The following is a 24,017-nucleotide window of genomic DNA, read 5'->3' as shown; positions in this document are numbered from 1 at the left end:
AAGGCATCAATATTAACCATGGTTAGATTTTGAACCCTGAGACATAAAAAAATATCCCAGGATTTACAAGGTTTTGTTTATCATAGATACTCAAACCAGACAGAATTACCAGCTCAGAATTACTGATTAAGTTCCTCTGCTAATCACCAGATAATTGTAGTTCTGAACTTATGGTATCTATTTTTGCATTTTTTTCTAGAATTCTAATTTTATACTTAACAGAAATTATTCAGGACCTGGATAGATATGATGTCAGTCCTCCCAATTCTGGTAACAAATTATGCAGGTGATTTTACTATCATATGTCCAGGGCTTATCGATTATATGTATTTACTCTGGATTTCATATAATTTGTGTTACTTTTACAATCAAGAGATTTATAAAAGAAACAACACATATTTCAGATAGGCACATGTTCTATCACCTACTTGATTGATCTCTGGGCATGATGAAGACATTCTTACTCTAGGAATAATAAACAGTATGATATTATCTGTATGAATTGGGTGATAGAAGAATAAAATCCCATAAAATGTTACCTTTTTTTTCAGGAAAACAACATTTCTTCTTCCGTATCTCTGAATTCATAATATATGTTATATAATTTGCTACAGAAAATCACTTCTGCAGCAGAATGCCCAGCTGTGTCCTTAAAACAAATTGTTTCATAGGGGAACAGTGCTCTCCAGTGATCAAAGAAGGGAACTGTTTTAGTCATAAAAGAGATAATTTTGGTCTCGTTTATTTTCTAAGCTCTACCTTCTTTTATTTCCACAGTGATTGATGGGATTATCTTCTACATAATTATTCATATTTTCACTTCCAGTATTTTTTCCCCCTTTTCTTAATATTTCTTATGAGGCTAATTGTTTTATACAGTTAGTTCTCCTTGAAATTCCCACATCTCCTCACATACACTTCTGAGAACTTAAAGCATTTTTCAGCTAAATCACATGAGTATTAGCAAAGTTTTATTTAAAAAACTTGTAATCATTTTTCTCATTAAAATTATAAACTTATGACTAATAAATCATAATAGTTTTTGGAAGTATTCAATTCAAAGTAATTTGGTTTACATTTTATTGAGAAATAACTTTCTGCAGAATTGTCAACTAAAAAACTACAGAGAACCTTATACAAAGTTTTGCTAATCGCATGCTCTTAAAGTGTAAGGGAAAAGAAAAAAGGATAAATCTTTGGTTTCCTGTTATTCTTGTCTCTTTCTAAGTGAGAAATATTTAAAAATGTTAGATCTTCACTTTATGTGAAGTACATGTGCTTTATATCAGTACACTTGAGCCAGTAGAGAAAAGGAACAAAGACTGATCTTGACATTTTATCCATCCATTAGTCAGATAGCTGGTAAGCTCAGGCTTCTGCTGAACTCAGAAGAGATAAATAGCTACACCATCCCTTCCTAAGAGGTGTGAGAAGAACCATCCTTCAGAGATAACTTAGTGACTACAGAATGAGCCTAGAGTACCTGTGCAAATGTCCATCTGTAGATGATCATGAGTAGTTGAGATAAATGTGCATTATCATGGTAGATATGCTTCAAGGTCCTAGATTCTGGACCAAGAAAATAACCCAAAAATTGAGGAAAAATCCTCACTAAAGCCAGAATCCAAAGCCATATTTTGCAAAATGTGCTTTAAACATTGAAATATAATGGATTCATTATTATACTTTTTTTCAGTTGCCTCTATTTTCATGCAGAAATCCTGGCCATGTGAAAATGCTAAGATTTTCAAGTAATGTCACAGCAGTACACCCAACAGCCAAGTAGTTCTTCAGAAACAGGACAACACTGTTCCATGCAGAAATTTTCTTATGGTGACTTTCATTAACTCTGAGTTATGGTGACAGTTACATTTGACTCTTCAGTCTTTTGAAATAACAAAGAGTTCTACTTGAGAGTATGTGATTGTATTCTAAATAGCAATTACTGCACCATTTTCAAGTTTCTTAGGATCAAAACCCAGATGCCATTTCTGGATTAGTACAGCAAACTGTTCTAGGGTGAATCTGAAGGATGAAGCAGATGATGTTAAAGCCTCAAAGTCCTCACTGTATGCAATTCTGAAAGTTTTACCTCAGCTGAGCTCCTGTCTGTCCCTACAGACTTAATAACCAGATTGTATTAGCTGTGCTACTGACACACTTTCTCAAGCTCGCCCTCAAATAAAATGAATCCAGTTTGAGTATCTCACTGCAAACTCTCCATTGTAAACCACACTACAATGCAAAACAAAGTGAGACAAAAGAGAATTATAAGGAGGTATTTTCCTGATATGGACTACATGAATTTGAACACATCCAGTGGAGACACTTGATGTTGCATGAGTATTGCTGGATTTTATCTTTAAAGTGCTGATAGAACATTTGGAAGCCATTAAAGATTAAAGTGATGATGTTCCTCTTAGTTTGTAAAAGCACCTTTAAACTTAAAAAATTACATCCACACTCACGTGTGCACTTTATACAAGGTGTTTCTATAAAAGTTACAGTTAAAGATCTAAACATATCTGTTGTTTTTCCAACTTCACTTTTGAAAGATGATTTGAAATATTTTATAACAGGCTTTGTGGCATCTGCCTTTAAAGCTGTTAGATTGTTTTAGTTGGTAGTAGAGTATTTCAAATGTCTTTCTATACACAATAACACGTATTTACTTTAAATGTGTGTTTACTGTATATTTGTGTTTACTCTAGTAAAAAGGTTTTGTGAGATCAGCCTGAAGACCTAGAAAAGACATTGTATCACTAGCAAAATTATATCTTGCTCCTAACCTATTATGAGAAATATCTTTCAACTTCAAAGTCAAGCTTCTGTTGCCAGATATCATAAAGATGACATTTTAGAAAAATACAGTTGTTTTAACCATTATGTTCTAAGGACAAAAGAGAAGCAAGATATATGGGGTGATATAAGGCAATAAGAGGCAATGAATACTATAACACCTATACTTATGCTGCTTGCACCTATTTTTTGTCACAGACAAACTGGCATAGTTCTAGCATCATTCATGCATTTACCAGACAGAACTGTGGCCTCAATCAATCTTTTCTTTGAGAAAAATCCTTAGCCCCTGCAATCTGTAACTAGCTAGTGTTTAGGAAAATGGTCATGGGTTCATGATCAAAAGTGTTCCATGATCCATTCTAAAAACAAAATGCAATCGTGGCAAAACCCATGTCCACACCTGGTCCGGTTTATTTTTTGAGTATTATTATTTTAGTAGCATTTTTTGAGAGTTACTTGCACAGTGCTACCAAAATTTTAATCCCTGCACATTAATCTTAGTCAAGGTCCCATGCTTATATACATGGAAAGCCACTTTGAAACACAAATGCATGGCTTCAGGGGTTCTTGCTATTTCTGTAATCTTCTTAGCTTTATAGCAATAAGCATTCTCTTTAAAAGTAAAATTTTGAATAAATATCACAATTTCACTATTAGCTCAAAGGAAGTTCTGGTCACAGCACCAAGCCTTTCAGAGTTCAAGAAGTGTTTGGACAATGCTCTCAGGCACATGGTGTGATTCTTGGGGTGGTCCTCTGCAGGAGCAGGAGTTGGACTTCAGTAATCTTTGTGGGTGTCTTCCAACTGAGGATTCTATGATTCAGTCAAATGAGATATCTTCAACTGAGGAGTTTTTCCCTGAATATTCAGATAGTTGAAAACTATAGACAAACAAACCAGGAAAGTGATTCAGAGACTGTTTCTCTCAGAGCTCCTCTCCTCCTTGTTCACTCTCTCTCATTCTTCCTCTCCTTCTCTTCCTCCTGTGACTATTCCAGTGAGTTTTGCTCTGTCTCCTTCATTCTTGCCTTTATTACTTTTGTGAGAGTTACTGCATTTCATCACTAAGGATTCATAATATGTATGTATAAAACATTTTTTCTCTAAATAGTGATTTCAGCATCAAAAAAGAGAAATACATTTCTCATTTACAAAATAGTAGAATAGTAAAAATAGTATCTTATAACTTTGCAATAACCTATGTATCATTTAACAGTATCTTAAGTACTGAGCAAAAGAAGAAAAAGAAAAAGAGACAAGAATTCAGACTTGGATCTTCCATGTGGATCTTATTCTCTGAACAATAGAGACAGCTCCTTTGAAGAAAGCCACTACAAAAAGAAATTTCCAAGATCTCTACTGAGAGTTCAGAAATCTTCATCCTTGATTCCAGTAAGATATTAGCTCATCCAAAAGTAAAGTATAGCACAAAATCAGGTCTCTTCTAAAGATCTATTTGTATTCAGCATTATTCATTTTTTTTGTTTTTCCTGTTGCAGACATAAGAATGTAGTTGCCTGTCACATGTAATTTCTGATTCAAAAATGTTACAGAACAACTAACTTGTTCCTATCTTAGGTATTTACATATGTTGAATTAAGAAAGATAGCTGAAGGTTATTTTTTCATTTTATGATAACTGAGATGATACCAAACATCTTAAGAGGAATTATATTTTTTTTTTTGTATTGGTTTTGTTAATAACAGAAGTATATTGACCATCTAGCCTTTGAAAATATATAATAACTGATTTAGACAATTAGTTTTGGGGTCAGGGTCCCTGTTTACCTATATCTGTATTCCTACTTAAATATAAGTTATAAAAATAATCCAATAAAGTCAGTAAGAATCAAGGCTGCTACTCTTTACTCCCCTTTAGTTATTTCTGTGGAAGATGGATGATCTAACCTTGACAAATTTAGTTTCTTACTCTAAAAGTGGTTTCTCAAATTAAAATGGCTTCCTGCAGTGACCAGGAATATTTTTTGGTACTTTCTCTTCATTTTGGTGCTGTTAGAACTCGCTAGCAAGCAACCATTGACCACCCACTGCCTGGTGAACAGTGCTCAGGTGACAACTTCTGTAAAGTCACAACTTCAGAATTTTCAGTTTTCCACATTCCTTCCTAAAAGCAGCTCAGTCAGCCATTTCTAGAGGTGAGTCAGATTCATTTCTAGAGGTGAGGTCATTCCCCTTGTCACCATGGGCTGCCATCTCACACATAAGAGCTCAGTTTCAGAACCATCTTTGCAATGATTTCTTAAGTTCTTGAAAGGCAGATAATAATCTTCCCTTTTGTCACTATTCACACTCCATACTCATATATACAAATGGTCCATTTATCCTTAGCTTAATCCAGTTTAAAATTCCATTAATCTTTACTTACACAGTCAGTCTCCTTGCACCACTCCTTTACTCCTTCATACATTCTCCATTTCCATTTTCTGCCTGTACTGTTACTCCCGACTGCAATGTCTTAGTGTTCAAAGTTTATAGTACTTGACAATTACTGGCTATGAGTGCCACAAAATTTTGAAGTTATTAAGAATCATTGCTTATGTTTCATAGTGTCTCAGTATAAAGAGAATTTTCCTACTACATTTTTTTTTTCCATTCACTCGTGCTAATAATACCACCAAAGTTGTCTTCTGTGGATATTCTAAGAGTTTTCTGTCTGTATCCCAAAAACTCTTACTGATTATATTAGGCAACTTTAAAAAGCAGTAGCATTTTGAAAATTCTGTTTCTAATCTTACACCCAGATGTTACTGGGTTACTCTGTATACTAAAATCACATGGAGTGTACTGAGCTTTACATTTTCTTGTGATTACTAATTTATATGCTCTACTTGTTTCTTGCACATCTGCTCTTTACACTATCTACCATGTGTATATTTTCATTCAGTTCTCTTTCTTCTGACTAGTTCAATTGTAGTTCTGTTTGTATTTCTTTTGATTTTCAGCTTTGATATTAATGTTCATATTTTGTGCCAAAGACTGAAAAATTCCCTGAAGATAAAAGATTTTAACAGCAAGCCAAAACTATTGGAGATTTTTTTTATGATTTCAAGTATTCTGAGGAGGTTTTGTAAAGGGAAAATTTGAAATATACATCAAATTCAGTTTTTAAAGTACTTCAGCACTTGCATTATCAAATCCCATTATCTTGAAATCAGATCAAATTGCTGAAGTGCCTGCAACAGATTTAAAAATGCATCTGCAGATGAACTATTCATGCCCCAAAAGTTGCACAGAGGTCCACCAAGGCTCATTTATTCCCCATCTAATAAACCATTCTTTGTAGACCAGTGTGATTCTATGATTTAACCATTTATACATTTAAGTTTACACTGGGGAGGGGAATCTCAGTCCATGCCACTCCTACCAGTTTGATGCCAGTACCAAACCAAGATGCCAAGTGCGTGGAGAGGGATTGCAGGTAGCAGGAGAGCACCTGAAAGGCAGCACAAAGGAATTCCATGCACTCCAGTCAGTAAGGCAGCTTCATCAGAGCCCTAACTCAAATGCCACTATGAAAATGCACATCACATGGGGAATAAACAGGAGTTAGCGACATGCACACACCTGAAGGGCCATGACCTTGTTGGCATCGTGGAGACATGATGGGATGGCTCCTATGACTGGAGCATTGAAATGGAAGGACAAAGGCTTTTTAGGAAGGAAAAGCAAGGAGACAAGGAGTGATGTCACCCTCAGCTGTCACTCAGCTGAAGTCCATGGTGCTTCCTTTGGGGATGGATGAGGAGCCAACAGAGAGTTTATGGGTCAGGACTAAAGGGACAAAATGGACAGATGACATCACAGTGAAGGTCTGCTACAGGCCACCCAGCCAGGAAAACCAAATGGATGAGGTTGCCTACAGACAGATAAAAGCAGCCTAACTGTTCACAAGCCCTGTCCCTCATGGTGGACATAAACAACCCAATAACTACTGGAAGGACAACAAAGCAGGGCATAAGCAGTCCAGGGGGTTCCTGGAATGCATTTATGGTAACTTCCTTCACCAAGGGATCGAGGAGCCAGCAAGAAGAAGTGTTATCTAGACCTTGTTCTCATCGACAAGGAGGAGCTGACAGGCAATTCAAAGCAGCCTGGGCTACAGTGACCATGAAATGGTGAAATTTGAGATCCTTAAGGCAGTGTGGAGGTCACACAACAAACTCACTTCCCTAGAGCTCAGGAGAGCAGATTTTGTTCTCTTGCGGTACTCTGGTAGAGTCTGATGAGATCTAGTGGAATGTGTCCCTTACCATGGGGGTTGGAACTCGATGATTGTTTATCACAGTCTGCACTTGCTCAGCTTGGCCAGGGGGAGCTGGAGAAATAAGGTACAGGAATGATGGTCTTGCCTGAAAAAATAAGGACTTTAATAATAAAACAACAAATGTGGAAACAGAAGAGTATGGAGGCAAGAGCCTGGGGGGAGTGGGCCCACAACCAGCTATAGGGGTCTTTTGAGGGCAAGGGTCCAATCACAGATGTGAACTCAGAACATGACCTTATTTGTATCAGGTACCAAACCAACTGAGAACAAGAACCAGAAACCTGACCAAATATAGGATAGTTCTATTGACATACTGACTCCCATGACCCCACTCTTCCCACCATGACCTGGCTAGGTGTCCCCCACTAGGCCTTCTGTATATGCTACTGGCAAAACCACTATTCAGCCTGGCTGGATGCAACTCCACAATTGTTAAGGTCCCTTTCCAAAGCCATTCTATGATTCTGTGATTACAACATAGCCTGAGGTACAAATGACTCTTCATGTATAAATGATTGCAATAGATGCCATGGTCAAATCAACTTAAAACTACATTCCTCACAAATGTTTCAAAGAGTTGAGAGCTGAATGTCTGTGGGTCTCTTCATTCCCATCCTGCCTCGACGGTGACAAATGTCCTTTGACAGGAGCAATTTTCTTTGTTCACACATAATTTTCACATAGAATGGCAATCATGAGAAGTGTTTGATTTCTACAGCTCTTGAATCCTTCTCATGACCATGCATACAGGGCTATATTGTAGTTCTAATGTTTTAAAAGTCCATTATGCAATTGGAAGAACTATTGCTGCTGATTGGATTCCTGAAGACAGAAGTATCAGGTTGTCCTATAGACAATGAAGCTAATGAAATATTATTTTTTTCATATTTGAGTCCTATTTCATTTATGTCAGCCACATCACCCTAACAAAACTACGTCTTCTCTGCAGCAGATGATCCTTTATGAAGTACACATACAAGAAAAGCATGCATTAGTGTTGAACTACATGCATATGAAATGGCTGCTTGTTACTAAAGGGAATGTGTAATGGCTGATTTCATGCTCCATTGGCCTCAAGAGAGGTATAGTTTTGGCCCTTTCTCCCTTTAGTCAAAAACACTTTCAGTAAATTTGCAGGGACATCATTAATTATCTTCAAGAATTCTACACAGCTTTCAGTGAGATTAAAATTGCCCAGTATATTTCAAAATTATCAAGAAGGGACTGACATACTAACTTACTCGAATAGACTTCAAATTAATCTCATTTCATCAAGAAAAAGATGCTAAATTTTCCATTCATAATAACCATTATCAGGAATTCTTCGGAGTACAAACACAATATAAAATGTATCAAATTGCATGTAGGAGTCCTCTGCTATTGGGGGATGAACATTAAGTTTATCTATAAAGAGTTATAACTTTAAAAACAAGGAAACAAAAAGGAAAAAAAAAATCAAAAACCTGAATCTGTTCCAGTATGTGCTGGATCTCTTCTCTATTGAGCTCCTGAATAAGTTATTCACCCACAGTTCCCAAAGTGTGATATTTTTCTGCCAACAAAACAATAAAACAATACCACAACATGTTTGGATTTTTTCAGTCCTTTTACCTAGAAGCCTTTCATATGTTTTATTTATATTTTTTCCATCTCAAGTAACACAAAATCAAACATTTATTATGTGCATTTCCAAGCAGGATGCTGAAGGTACAGCTTCCAGAAGCCTCTGTGTTAGCACTTAAAATTTGAAAAACCACAGGTTTAAGAGACTCGTTGGAGCTTCCTCTTCTTGGTCTGTTGACAAAATGCAAGCAAAGCAGGAATCCTAGCTGTAACTGCTCAGCAGTGGTAATTTGAGACAAAGAAATGATCTGGCACAGAGGGAAAGAAGGTCCAGTTACAAGAAAGGGTTGGAAGGTTGGACCCAGGAGTGTCGGAGACAAAACACACCTTGCAAGGGAGTGAAGCTTCACGCCTTGGCAAAGAGGTGAGATGCAGCCTCAGCATTGCCCTGTAGGCATCCAGGAACAGGAGCTCGCAGGGGCTCAAGCTCAGTGACCACCTTTGTGCAACAGAGCTGGCCTGGGGGATGCACCCCCAGCTGGGCTGAGGTGCTCAAGGAGCTGCTCTTGGGACTGGTGCTGGTGCAAGTGTGTACAAGGAAGGTCCTTGTGACCCATATTTGCAGACTCCATGCAGAAACATGTATTATGATGGGACTTTAAGCAAGCATTGTTCATGAATCATTTTCTGTTAGATTTAAGCACAAATGTGTTTAGCTTTCCTTGAGGGGTACCATAAAAATTTTCCAGCACAAGCTTCTTTAGAAAGTAGCTTTATTCAGAGGATGATTTTCAGCTAGTTTTTGCCATAAGAGTTCTCTGTCAGGAGAAATAGTCCAGTTTGTTAGCCTGTATGGTGAGAGATATTTACCAATCCCCCATCTAAATTTATGTGGTTCTGCAGAAGATCTTCATTGAAGTTTAGCCTTATTATATATAAAAATGGCAAAATATGTGGGTAAGTTGAAAACAACAATATTTTTTTAATAAAATCAGAATTACCCTGCAAGTAGGATAAGAGCTTGGTAGCCAGTCTCAAACCTAGAGACCAAGAAAGTCATTGTGTTGGCTACTGGATGGGCCATGGGGTCCCAGGCAGATGTTGGGGAGACCACTGAGACTGGGGGTCAGCTGAGACACCCCTTTGTGTGTGGGGGTGAGCATGAAGTGAATAGGCCAGGGCATCTGGGACCAGCTACCAGGCAAGTCTGAAAAAATAAGCTTAGCCTGGAGGGTTCCATAACATACCTTTAGACCTCACAGTCATGCAATATCGTGGTCATGGTCATGTAATGGCTGAGATATTTGCACTCCTCATGTAAAGCTATTTTATGTACTAGATTTTTTTCTATCCAGTTTGTCACTAGTGGCACAGTTTCAGTTGAGTAAACACTAAAGTCTTCCTCCATGTTCACATCTCTTTTGCATATGGAATACAGAAAAAGTAAATTCCCCTTAGCAGAGGAATATAGTGATGCTTTCTAGGGAGAGCTAATGCTTTCCCATTCTTTCTCCATTTTCACCTACCTTATGTCTCAAGAGTATTCTACACTGGTCTCCAGACTTGCCATTTTTCTTCCATCATAAATAAAAAGTTAGATGTGAATGAAGGCTTCCAGGGATTCCTAGAGGAAACTTGTTTTCCAGAGAAATAACTAAAATCACCATGGATCATCATGTATACTGTTATTTAAAGTCAAGTAAAATATGTCATCATGCTAGAAACATTATTCAGCTTTTAAAAGTTTGAAATTCAGAAGCCCGGCAAACGGCACTAAAGGAGAAAATAATTATTTTAGCATGATTTTGTGGTACAATGGTTGTGGCTATGCTTGGGAACTGGTGTTTGAGGATTGCATTAACACAGAAGTGCAGGCAGAGGCCTGAACAAAACAAAACAGTGTTTAAAAATGTGGATAAAATTATTCTTCATTAGAATCAGGGATAGCTATAACAGCTACATCTTTATGGAATAGAAATCAAGTAGCAGTGTAAAGCACTAGACAGCACTGCCCTCATGGATTTGAGAAGCAGCAGCCTGACTAATTTGCTGCCTTCTGTCTTGTGGTAACTCTTGCATCCTGCATGAGCTAACTTTACACTGAAAATGCATTTGTCATTTTATCTGACAGTCATCTGTCAAGGATTGTCAGTCTATTGGTCTCCTTTTCAGACCAACAATCTGCTACCCTACTGAGAGCACTCTCCACTCCCACCAAAGGGTAATTAAGATTATCCTGTCTGAATGCTTCTTTTCACCCCTACAAAATTTGAAATCAACTACTACGTGAAAAGTGCTCACATAGGTATATAATTAAATCCTTTAGTAATAATCCCTTTATTTAAGTCAGCACAATATCTTATCAGTAGAAGACCTGCAGCTCACAATTTGAAGTCTTGGTAATTACTCTGATCAGGAAAACCACTGTGCCCACACAAAGCCTTCTCCAGATGGAAGCATACGCAAAGATTTGGCCTGATCAGTACTTGGACAGGATGTGACTGCACTTGCTTCAGGGACTGATTCACTGAGGAGCTTTCCACACCAGCTAAAATGATGATCCGGGGTATGGTATTCTTGAATCTGCTGCATTCAGATAACCAGCTTTTATTAAAGACATATTAGCAAAGGATACTAAGTGAGATTACTTTTTTTTACCCAACTTTCCACGATATAAATAACCTCAGGGCTGTTGATCTCCTTTCACCTCCTTACAGTCTCTCTGTGTTGTCCCTTGCATGCAGAATTCTTCCTTGGCCTCACTCCTACACAGATATGTAATGCTATTTTCCCTGGCAAATAGCTGTCACATTCCACTCTAGAACCAACTGCTCCTCTTTGATGGGCACTGTGCTATTTCCAAATGAAGTTTGCTGTCTGTTATATTATTCTCCAGAGTGAAATGATATATATAGTCACATAATATCAAATGGAATATTTTCACCTGAAAAGAGCTTTGGTAATTTTCTCTGGTGAATGTCTTGACTTCTGATTGCCAGATCATCCTTATGAGACATGTTTATAAATTCCATACAGGCCCTCCAATAGTCTTCTCAATAATCATGAGGCATCTACACTAAATGAGCAACACCAAGGAAGAACTGAGCACTGAAAGGCCAGATAGCATTTGAAGTATTGTTATTGCACTAGTTTCTAGCATACTATCAGCCTAGCTGATTTAGCATTCTTTCCAAACAATTCACAGGCATAGTTTGTGAATTAGCCAACATAAGTACACTTACAGTAGAGTTTGAATGTAACTTCTCTGAATTGGAAGCAAAGACAGTTTAATAGCAAGGACATAGCCAGATTTTACCCCCAGTCCCAGAATCAGAGCTACTGTCCCAGCCTAAATGTCCCCTTAGGATCAAGTGATCATTTTAGTACATAGCCACGCACAGTGTAATAGTGAAAGATAGCAATAAGTAATTTGTTTATGTATGTGTCTAACAATCCCAGACAGGTATCACTTACACACGTGGTAGACTCAATTTTAGTTAAGAAATCTATCATACATGGAGATACCTTGCAATATGCCTGAGAAGTCCAGTAGATGAGCCACTGTTGTTCCCCTCGAAATCCAGGTAAGGTATAGCTGTCCTCCAGCTCCAGAACTAGGTATGAATATTTCTAAAAAATGTCTACATCTCAGTTACACAGCAGCAAGGTAAAATTAGGTTTTCTGTAGCAAAAGAATAGAGAGATATTGCAAGAAGTCTAGAAGAATCTCTGAGAATTTTTGAGTTCCAAATTAAGACGTTTCCATTTATGTGTCTACATGGAGTCATAGGAGTTGATGCCTCATCATTGTCAGTAAAGAACTGAGTTCAGTTGACATGTCCAAACATGTGCCTATTGTCATGTGAAAATATGAAAATAAGCACAAAATAGCCAAGATATTCCAGAGAATGCCACAAATAGCAGTAGTCTTATGGAAGACATCTTGTCCATCTGGATGAGTAACTGGGAGTCAAAAATATCTAAGCAACTGCATAAAAATGCACATATTTTCCCATAACTAGTGTTGTCTATGAAGATAAAATAAACTAATCAGACCATATAAATGACCCATGGAAAAACATGTGATGCAGTTGACTTTCAGCATCCTATTGACCAACCCGAAGGTCACAGAGCCCAAGATGGAAGCAAAATTTTGCTTTATACTTTTAACAAAATCTGGGTCTTTCCCCCTCTCTTCTAGCTTCAGATCTCAGTTAGAGAATATGGTAACACTAAGGCACTAAACAATGACCAGGAATAATTTGGAAAGACTTTTCTTATTTAAAATTTTAGTATTCAAACTACTGGCCAGTACCAGTAGTGGTAGAAAGAAAGTGTTTATGTAAGATAAAGCTGCAAAGGCAGAGACTGTTGAATATAAATGTAGTAAAAAAGGACAAAAGACATATTTTTGTAAAAGAAAGCAACTTTTTATAGTCATTAATTACTAATTACTCCCCAGCAATAAATAGTGAATAAAATAGTGAAGGTTGTTAGTATAATTTCCTATTCATCAGGAATGCCAAGTAGGAACGATAACTTACCATTTGCATATCATTGAAATTAATGCCAATTTCATGTATAAAGAATACAATAAAATGTAAAAAAAAATAGAATTTAAGCTATTAATTGGCAACATATTAGCAGCTTTCTCATAATGCTTTAAAGAAAAAAAACACATAACAAAATTGAATTTCAGGATCTTTGACAATCGTTTTCCATTTCAAGAAAAAGAAATTGTTGTCCATACTCACTACACAATGGAGAGTTCAGCCTACCCAAGCCAATGCTCATTTTATTTTCAACTCACCATGTGCTATCCTATCCAGTCTTTTGGAGTAGTGATTTAATTTCCATCGCTGTGGATGGACAAACACATCCAGGTTTAACCTTGAGCTACCCTGAACTGCTTCTGCTAGCCTATGTATCTCTATTGCCCTTAGTGGAATCATAATAATAAAAATAAAATAATAAATAGCTGTTAGGGTGTATTGCTCCCCAAGGGAAGGGGAAGGTGACAGTGAGGCAGGCAGGGCACTGTCCCTTCCAACACAAGGGCAGTTTTACAGCATCAGACAAGAGCAGAGCAGGCTGGTGACAGACATCAAAGTCAACCAGCAGCACAGTGACAACCAAACATCTCTGTAGCTCCCTTCTTATCTCACAACAGGATGATATGGGTTACAGCTGCACTTTGAGCACAGGCAGCCAGAGAGAGGAGTGTACAGAGCCTGTATGTGTACATGGGCCCTGACATTATTTTCTGGAAAATATGTCATAAATGAAAGAAAAATTTGACATGTAACAATAGTCATAAAACAGGTTTACAATATATTTCTGAAGTCTGAAAGACCAAAAAATTGTAATTTGAACTCATTAATCTGATGTGTTCGTGGATTGATCCAATGAGGTTACTCCCTAGATTCCTTCAATGAAAGCCTGAAACAATCATTAATGATTAGAAGTGACATACAGTGAGCACTTTGGGAAATTGCCTCTCTCCTTCTCAGCCCTGCCTCCATAAGGACAGGCAGCCATCTCCTGCTAAGGGGGTTGAATATGGATCACCAGTTTAGCAGTATTCTGCAAGTTAGACTGCTCTGAGTAGTCTGCATATGTGGAAGAAGCTGTAACAAGCAAGGTAGATGTCCCTCCACTGATAAAGTCAAGGGTGTTTGGAGCTCATAACCTGGAGATGCAGAGCATCTTGCAGCTGTAATCACTCCTGGACAATCAATTTTGTGGCACGCAATTCTATATCATAATGACACTAAAAGTGGTCCTCTAACATCTTGGACAGAATGTAATTTTTTGAGAAAGATATGGTTAAGTTACAATTCAGCTGTAATGACTAGAGTGTTCTGCAGGGCATCCCTGATAATAAACTATTTCTGTGATTTAAATTATGAAAATTCCAAGTTCCATTGCTGTCCACTGCTGATTAATTTACAGGAAAATGTAAAGACAGAACATTCTTTCTTTTAGATCTGAATCAGAAACAGAAACTCCTGGTGAAAGATCCCTATTAAGTATGACAGGGTAAACTCAACAGTTTTAAACTGATAGTAAGAAAGCTGGAAAAATTCTCCAGGGAAATCCAATTTATTTTCATAAACACTACAGATTTAGGCTGAAGTGTCCTTTTAATGAAGAATACTTACTTAGAAAGTGGAAATAACTTCACTCCCATGACAGGGAAAAGTAGAATAAAAACTGCTTTCAGAAATGAAGGGGACTAAGTAAGTACAACAAAATAGATCAGCCTAGAGTTATTTAAGAGCACAGAAGATGTTGCAATACTCTTCAGAGCTAGCTCTTTCTAAAATTATCTGTTGGAGAGTTTAAGTTTCCTTGTAAATTATTTAAGAAATAAGAGTGAGTTATCTCACCATGTGGCAAAATCAAGAACTATCAGTGATAATAACAAAAGGACTCTTATCTGTAATAAGTTTCAATTTCCCAAGAAAATAGCCCTAAAAGCCAGAGTGGTTGGCTTTGAAAACACTTTTCTATTTAATCACCTTACATTCAGGTTTCTCTAACCAGAGGAAAAAAGAGAAGCAATTCCTGTCTTAGTTCAAGAGAATTTATCTTTGATGTTATGCTTACAATGTTTATCATTCTAAGTCCCCATGTTTCAAAGTGGAGGTTGCACTGCAACCACTGGAGATAGAAAAATGGAACATGAAAATAACCACCACTGCAAAGTGCTTTGAGGTATTCCAGTGAAAACTGGTTATTATTTGATATGACTTTATTGCCTACAGTAGCACACTCTGTGCACTCAATTTTCCCAGCCTCCTTACTGCTGCCTAGACTGCAGAAATGCACACTCTGGTAATTAGCAGCACATTAGTAGCCCTAAGGACACAAAAAAATTTAAATAGAATACACAATAAGTAACATAAATTTGTGTCATTTCCTTAACAAAACGCACCAGATTAAAACTATTCTAAAACTTATCACTAAGTGAATTTTAATATTTTTAATAGCAGAGAGGTATAAACCCCTGTGAATTTATTTAATCCAGATTTTAACACAAATGTATTGAGCATTTTGGAGGTTATGTATTTTGTTTCCGATAAGTTTCTTCACTGAACTCTGTATAAAAATATGAAGCCTTGCACCAGACAATTGCACGTAATGCAAAGTGATGCAGCAGTCTTTGCCCCTTCCAAGGGGATGTACCTAGGCATTCCCACCTGGCCCAACTGTATATTAATCCATTGAACTCTATGTTTTTGGAGTATCCTCACCACCAAGAAGACCAGAAGAGGATCAACAGGGCACCATTGGGATCCACAGAGTAGTATTTTCTTCTTAATCTGTCTCTCTCACTCTCTTTTTCCCCTTCCCCCACTTTTCTATTTCTTTCTCTCTCTGTCTCTCTCTCTCATGCCCACATTTACTGTTAAATAAAATCCATACTACTGACTTTGGTATATGGGCTTGTTTTTGCATTGATTCAGGCAGAGGTTTCTCTGATAATTTTAATAACCAGGTCATAACATCTCCTTATAGTAATATTAGCAACAAGCTTATGTCCCTAAAGCCATCTTCTACTTCTTATCCAAACATCCCAAAGATTCATTACCTGTGACAGGACTGTCAGGCCAGGGTCAGCTTGTTCCTCCATGCAACAGTATCTCAGACCTGGTTTACTTATAATGCTGAGTCATTTTGACCTGTTTCTGGAGGAATTTAGTGAAAGAAACCATCCATGCTTTTTCAACACCAGTGTGCTTGGCAATAATATGACCTGAGGTGTTTCAGATTCAAGAAAGATCATATTTTCCCAGGTTGAGATGTTCAGCATGTGCATGAATAAAATGCAAATATAACTGTGCAATTCATGAGGAACAGAAGCTTAACTCAAGAGCATTTCTATCTTAAAATCCTTGCTAAAAAGGCTAAACCTAAACACCTAAAATAATCAAGTGCTTAAAATATCCTCTAGATTTCTTTATGATTTTAAACATCAAATAATTTTAAAGAAAACTCTGAACATTTCCTGCTTATTTTAAAGGCTGTCTATTTAGAACATGCATGACGGTGCTTAGTCTCAGTATCTGTTTACCTAAATGTTGGGTTAATATTCAGTTGAAGATGACAACAGGGAGGCAATTCCAAGTGTTCTCACCAGGTTCTGAGGTTGAGACACAGGGACATTGGGGTAGTGGATGTTTCTTTGGGAATCCAAGCACATTTTTCACCTTCTGGACCACATTCATTCTGGACACCTTCTCTCATTTTTGTGCTGCTCCATTTGTTGTTGGTCTTCCACACATCTTGTCCTACATCATGTCTCTCCATTCACAGTCTCACAGCTTTTTTTTCTCCAGTCACTAAAATCATAGCCTCTGTATCTGGTTATCTCACAGTCACTGATGTCCCCCTCAATCTATAGTAGTATTGATGATGGTCTTTGTACATAGTTTTTGGGCTATTAAACCATAAACCCAGACAGAGAGGACTATTATTCCATAAACCCAGATATATCTACACTTACTATAAACCTAATCCATCTCTCCCTACATCAAATATATATGTCAACCTAGAAAACTTACATAAAAATTTTGCATCACACAATAAAATCTTCTCCCAAAAGAATTTCTGTCAAGTGCCAAACAAAATGTTTGCCACTCTTCTCATGGTAAACTAAATGGAAAAAAGAATAATTAAAGTTTTTCAATATCTAAGATAAAGCAATGGTAATAATGAAATTCATTACTTATGACTAATCTTCTAGTGGACTTAGAAACCCCAATCATGTATTTGAAGTTTTTTCTTTGTTCCATGGAAAAACATATGGGCTTTCTGCAAATGCAGATAAACTGCAATATGAGTACCTTGCAAGAACAACTCTCTATGATGAATAACCTGCTTACAACTTCCTCTCATCTCTGCAGCATCTGTATTATAGCACAGAGATGCAGAAAAACCAGGCTCAGAGACATTTCAAGAAATCACTCAAAACCAGGAGCAGATTGCTTATTAAGTTAACTGCTTCTTTTGTCTCTGGCGATCATGAAAAATTCATCTTTAATTTATTAACAAAACCACAGAATCACAGAATAAGCTGAGTAGGAAGGGATCCACAAGGATCCTGAAGTCCAGCTCCTGGCCCCGGCCCCAGGAATCCTACTATGTGCCTGAGAGCATTGTTCAAACTCTCCTTGAACTCAGTGGTGCTGTGACCACTTCCTGGGGATCTGTTCCAGCACCCAACCACCCTCTGGGTGAAGAACCTTTATCTATTATCTAACCTAAACCTCCCCTGACACAGCCTCAGGCCATTCCCTCGGGTCCTGTCACTGTTGACCACAGAGAAGAGATCAGTGCCTGCCTCTCCTCTTCCCCTCATGAGGAAGTTGTAACTGCAGTGATGTCTCTCCTCAGTCTCCTCCAGGATAAACAGACTAAGTAACCTCAGCCAGTCCTCAAAAATCTTCCCCTCAAGGCGCTTCACCATCTTTCTTTCCCTCCTTTAAGTGCTCCTGAATAATTTAACATATTTCTTATATTGTGGCACCCAAAATTGCCCCCAGTACTCAAGGCAAGGCTGCCCCAGTGCAGAGCAGAGCAGAGCAGAACAATCCCCTCCCTTGCCCAGCTCATGATGCTGGGTCTGATGCTTCCCAGGACAATTCTTTTTTCCCAGGACATTACTTTTTTCCTCTTTTATTCCTAAATAGGCATTACTGTCAGTTGTGACAGGCGGGACCTGTGTCCCGCCGGGAATGCCACGGAGGGTAGGGTCTGCCGGTGCTGGATAGCTAAAACAAGGCTTCCACCAAAGGCGGGAGGACGCTCAGGCTGCTGTGTTCCCCAGAGGGTTTTATTGAGGGAAAAGCAAAGCCGGAGGTGCAGGGAGACACCTCTTAGGAAGGGAGCGGGCTCTGAGAGCACGGTCCCGGGCGGGGTAAGGTATATATCAGAAACGGGATCAGAGGGTTGGGGTACAAACCAGCCAATAATGGACTGATACAGGAGAGGAGTACAGATGACCAACAGGGTGAGGACAGATGGGGACACGGGGGAAGGGGTGGCTAACAATAGGGAACCAATGAAAGCATAAAGACAAGGAACATTCCAGAACAAAGGGATAGCTCAACCAATGATGGACCTGAACAGGGATAGATGATTGGCATCAGGGGAGGGCAGGAAAATTATACAGAAGTGGTCTCCCAGGGCATCTCAGGTGGACTAACCCTGGGACCCCCTCCTACAGCCAGTTTTAGACACTGAAGGAGATACACCATAGATGTGGCTGAACAGGAAAAATCTTTCAATATTCCATGCCTAGTGTTTAGTCTTCAGGATGTATTCAGGGCAAGTGACCACACAGCTGGTGGTCGACAATAAAATTTAAGTATGATGGAACATTATACCCAAATATGAATGTCTTCTCTCTGTCTCTCTAACAGTCTGCAGCTACTTACAGTCTTCCTTATGGACCTCACAAGTCCCTTGACCATTATCTTCTTTGAGATTTTATGACACGTGTATTCTTAGAGTGTGTAGAAGACTGGTTGTGTGGACAGGAATCCCAACATGAGTTAGAAGAATTAAAAAAACACCTATATTTCTGAAGTGAATAATGTGAAAAGAGGAAAAAGAAACACAAAGGATAGAGGCTTAGAATGGAAATACCTGGAGCCATGTAAGGTATACATAAAACCTTCCTGAGTTGCCTAATTCACAGGACATTCTACATAGGCATTTCATATTTGGATTCATCTCTGAATTCCCTTTGTGAAACTTGTATGTGTCCCAATAGCTTCTTGGGGAAAATAAGCAGAAGCAGGAGTTCAGCAACAATGAGAAAAGAGTAGCCAGAGCAGCAAGCTGTGGGTGTAGATGCCCAACCACTGTCAGTCCTCTTTTAAATATTACTGACTGCTTATCTGAGCTATGAGCACCATATTTACAGATTCAACAGAAATAAATAGGATTATTCTGAATACTTAAGCTGTGTAACATCAGACATAAATGGGACATTCAGATTTCTCAAGAGTGTGTGTATAATGCAGATATCATTGGCCAAAACTTCACAACATACGTATATTTCAGAGCATCACTTGATGTACAGTTAATTGAATATTTCTGCACACAGAAATTATGAGCAGATCAAGTTCAGATCTTCGTTGTGCAGACTTCAGCCAGCTTGCATCTTTACAAATTTAATCCTGTATCTGGGAACAAACTTTATTATTTTAAACAATGCTGTGTTTCTCATTGCCAAGGTACTCACTAACTTCAGAAGTTCCTTGAAGGCAAGGTCCGAGTACCATGAGATTGATTGTTCATAATTTCTCCCATCTAAGAAACAAATTCTACCTTATGTTACTTTAATATCAGTTTAATAGCAGAAATTTTCATTTACCTTTATGGAATGACAGCTTCCCTAATTCACCTAAAAAAGACAGAAGTTATCAGTACTCACTGAAATTATTATGAATTCTACAGAAAAAAAAACAAAAAAGGTTTTGTTAAACTCTGTGCATATGTGTAATAGGCAAGACACAGCTGGCTTGTGATACACAGTATGTCAGGAAACGAGCTACCATTTGTTTGACTCTCTTTTAGACACTTTACGCTACTTTAATATACAGTTTTCTCTTTTATTCCATTGGGTAGCATCTCACAATTGTGTACATAGAAGAAAAAAAATCATCTCTTAAGTTCCACTGTCACCCACCTGTTATGTAGTTATTATAAATGTCATTCATATAAAATTGCAAAGGTAAACATTGCAGAGAGGTGAAACTATTAAGGGAATAAATGGTGGAATGAAGAGGGAATGAGGGGCAATATCAATGGTATTCTATCAAACCATTGTGAAATTGCTATTCTTGGTGAGTCATGATAACATAAAACAGAGTCACAGTCTTCAGGAAAAGTATAGATCAACATTACTTTTTTCCTCTTTTATTCCTAAATAGGAATATTTCCTTTCTGAACTGATGAAGAAGGTGCATTTAAAAAATCAATGTCATCCTGACAAGAACTACAGAGCACATCCATGTCTAAGGGTATTTTATCAGTACACATTGAAAATATTAAAAAACATCTTATGAGACTACTTCCCAGACTGTTTTATGCAGAACACCACTCTTTAGTTTGCTTCATGTAGCCAGAGATAATTTCTGTCCCAAGTGGTAAGTATGCTGATTTCCCTCAATATGTTAGCTCTGATCCCTTCAGGTTGCTACTTTGGAGACTGAATTTGAAATTATTTATATTGTGCTATTGGTAACAGTTAGGCTCATTGAAAGGAACTGAGTAGCAGAGTGTCTATTTAATTATGGCTTAGCATCAAATCAGGCCTAGTCTTTGTTGTTAGGGTAAAAAAGTACCTACAACACAATAACAGCAGCAACAACAACAACAGTGAGTTTTGGCTAAGGAGAAGAAAGGCATGGTTCTGTGTTTTTACATTCTTGAAATACAGCATCAAAAAGACATTGTGATGAAAAGTGCCTCATCAAAAGAAGCAAAGGATAACTTCTTTCTTTCCTCACCAAAAGTTATTGTGGATTTGGCCCACTCTTTCTGAACTCCATTTCTAGATACTGCAATGCGATTTGCATAAGATCTCCTGTGTGTAGATACACAGGAAATAATTTAATTTGCATTCATCTGGTGTCTTTCCCACCACACAACTCAGCTCTTTCCCTTTCATTTAACATCCCAGCTGTGCTGAGGTGTGTGGGGAGAGGGAGTCCAGAGGGCATGTTCTGATGACCACTCTGCCAAAGCAGGGCTAAGCCTGGTTTATCTGGAGATCCTGGCTCCTGCTGCATCCATGGATCTCAGTGCAGGGTACTGTGCAAAGTCTACAGGTCATAAACAAAAGAAGCACAGACAAATGAAGGGAACAAAAGACTATAATAATTGTATACAAGAGTGGGAATTTCAATACAACAAGAATAAAAGGCCCTTCTACAAATCCTCTGGTTCACCCTTCCACTCTGAGGCAGACGCAGTTGTACAGCTGTAATGTTGGGCAGACTCTTGTCAGATCTACCCTTCAGGTGCATCAGTATGACAAGTGCACAGATACCTCAGATCTTGGTGGTCTACCAAATGTATTGTTAGAAAGTTTCTCTCATGTTAATTCTCATTGCTACAGAGCTGACCAAACATGCTTATTCTTCCACAGCAGACAAGCAGACATGGAAAATACAGTATTCCTATATTCTTTATCTGTTTCCAAGATTTTGACTAAACCTTCTCAAACTTGTCAGGACTAAAACATTGCAATTCATCTGAGTTCTATTTAATTCTGAATGTTTTCTATGGGATCAATTTCCTATAGGTAGATCTCATAGGTTCACAGATGCACAAGGCCCAAAAATGTTTAAGAATTCCACCTGATGACTTACCAATGTTGAGTAGAGAAGTGCTTAATTGCCACCTCTTATATACTTACTCTTATGTCCTTTTATTTACATGTCCTTGTTTTATATTTTGGTGTTTTGGCAATAGCTTGAAATAATTGACTTGTCATCTTATGTTTGCTTGCAGACAAGGAGTCCATCAAATATCACCCCACAACGATTTATATATTGACACAAAATCTTATTCTTGTCCTTCACATATTCTTGCTCTCCAGCTTAAGAAAAAAATTGCTTCTTCCTGTTATGTTTAAAACTGGTGAATTTCAGATAAAATTTGCAAAACTTACACGGTGAAGCCTCTACTAAAGACTCATTTAATTTTAATTAGAGCTTTAGACATGCAGAATCTTCTACAGTTTTGTTTGTTGTTTGTGTTTTTTTTACCAAAGGTGAATTTTACTTAGTGGGTCATTTCCTTAGTTATCTTATGTATATATTTACATATTTTACAATATTTCTATCCATATAGCTCTATCTTTAGAGATACTATATTGTAAATAACTTAACCATCTCCATAAATGCCCTAATGTATATACAACTGCATCAACATATCTGTACTTTTTATTAATGGTCTTGATCTTTGAAACAGGTTTTTACTGAAATAACCTCTACCAGTTATTTCAGTTATATCAGTGTTCTAGTTAACTAAACGAGCATGAGGGTAGAAAATAATGGATCATGGTACACACATGGGATGCTTAAGGGCATACTGTTCTGATCATAAGCGGTAAAAGTTAAGGTATTTCTGCCCCAGCCACTTGCCACTGCACAATCCAAGATTCCTATCTCCTAAAATCCATAGCACATCTGTGTGTGCCTGTTTGTACCTTGGTTCTCTCAAAACACTGTACCAACAAAAGGCATATCAAATAACCAGAAGTTCATCACTTTATATGACTCCTCCATCCTCATCCCCACTTGCCATTGCTCAACCTTGAGGTATATTTATGCTGCATAGTAGAATATGGTGCAAAGATTAATCAGCAAGCAAGAATGCCTTGCTTCAAAATCAGAAATTCATCAGACATTCTCAGAGTGATTCTGAACCCAAGTTAATAAACCTGCTAAGACATGAACAGGAGATTAAGGAGAACTCAAGTCATGATGACAGACCTCAATGAGCAATACTTTGTGGTGGGAAAGCAGCAAGATGCTGGAGGCAATTATTTCCTAACCTGATTCAACTCTAGAAATAGCAGTTAATTTTGTCCAATTTTCTGCACCTTTTGAAAACACTATAAAATATTTTGATGTATCTAGACAGCAGTGCTGAGGGAGGGCCAGCAATGATGGCTCAAGTAATCTCTCTCGCACTCCTTTTCCTGCAGGGGATCCTACATCCTCACTCGCAGTCCCGCAGGACTCAACAGAGACTAGGACATTATTAGGTGCTGGGAAAGCTGGGAATTAGAGGATGGGGGAAGTCACAAAATTAAATATAGGAAAGGAAAGGAAAAGCTGATCTAACAAGAATATTTATGGTGTGCAAGTTATCCAGCACTGAGTCCTTGACATGCTATCTGCCATCACCAACACCAGTTTGGTAAATATATATTAATTTATATGTATAAATTTATAAAGAGTCATTAGGTTAGCTAGCTACATCAGCCTGGGCCCACATTAGCTATAGACTGTGGCAAAAGATTGGCTGGACAGGCAAAATGTCTTGCAGTATAACCATGAGGTTTCAGAAAAACCAATCCTAGCAACGTAAAACACTTATATTTCATTGTATGCATAAAGTGCAGTAAGAAAATCTGTTTGTTACCATGGAGCCCACTCTTTGAGCAATATGGTAAAATCCAGCAAAGTTTTATGTGTGATGTGGGTACAATATAATCTGTGGTTTTCTTACAGGTACATGGATGGCCCAATGGAGAAATTGATTACGCATCAGCATCCTAGAGAAAACAAAGACCAAGAATTTTGGTTTTAAGTGACAAAAATTGAGCCATGCATATTACC

The 24,017-nt window shown here is 37.8% G+C and overlaps 1 long non-coding RNA gene across 3 annotated transcripts in view; it reads right to left on the bottom strand.

Annotated features, from left to right (window-relative positions):
* LOC116183181 (uncharacterized) overlaps positions 1–23,503 on the bottom strand; it is a 43,912-nt gene extending 20,409 nt beyond the window's left edge. For 2 of the 3 annotated variants that reach the window (XR_014953027.1, XR_014953028.1), the window contains exon 1: positions 540–23,503. This is a non-coding gene — a long non-coding RNA (uncharacterized LOC116183181). The remainder of the gene's footprint in view (positions 1–539) is intronic. The other variant, XR_013340503.2, reaches the window with a different exon arrangement.
* Between the last annotated feature and the right edge of the window lie 514 nt (positions 23,504–24,017).

This window comes from Lonchura striata, chromosome 2 (assembly GCF_050655825.1).
Source record: "Lonchura striata isolate lonStrDom1 chromosome 2, ASM5065582v1, whole genome shotgun sequence".
Taxonomy (NCBI): Eukaryota; Metazoa; Chordata; class Aves; order Passeriformes; family Estrildidae; genus Lonchura; species Lonchura striata.
Note: the sequence above shows the minus strand (reverse complement) of the source record. Positions and strands in the feature narration are given on the sequence as shown.